Consider the following 599-nt stretch of genomic DNA (forward strand, 5'->3'; position numbering starts at 1 on the left):
CTGTTCCATTAGGTAAGCAGCCCTCTGCTTTGTTTTGTAATCTTTTAACACTGCAGGTATGATATAATTTTTCTTTTGATCTCCCCACTGAGCATACATATGGAGGATAAAAATAATAAGAAGAAAATATAGTGTATAATTCTATGGATGAAAATTGTGTGGCAGAAGCAACATGCTCACTATGAAAGAGGGAACTAGATGTTAAATTGCCAGAATGCTGTCTTCCATGTTCTAAAAAATTCTCCATTAATTTTTTATGACAATTAGCTACTATAACAACACAATCAGGAATATGAAATACATTTGATGCTTGGAAATAAGATAATTTCTCCTGCGGTTGGGGAATGATTCACAGCTAGGGAACAATTCACTTAGGCTATATAAAGGTTTAATTGATCTTGTGGTTATTATAGAAGGGGCTCCTGGCATTTACGACTATTGTAACAATGGCAGACTGAAAACTGTGTATTGAACCACTAGCCTCATGGCTTACAAATGTATAAGGTCTTTGAAAGCTTTAGACTGGATACTTTTACTAATATAGAAATAATTTAAGAGAATTTAAAAACTCTATACTGCAATGTCTTTTAACAACAGTA

The sequence above is a fragment of the Penaeus monodon genome, chromosome 31, assembly GCF_015228065.2.
Source record: "Penaeus monodon isolate SGIC_2016 chromosome 31, NSTDA_Pmon_1, whole genome shotgun sequence".
Lineage (NCBI taxonomy): Eukaryota > Metazoa > Arthropoda > Malacostraca > Decapoda > Penaeidae > Penaeus > Penaeus monodon.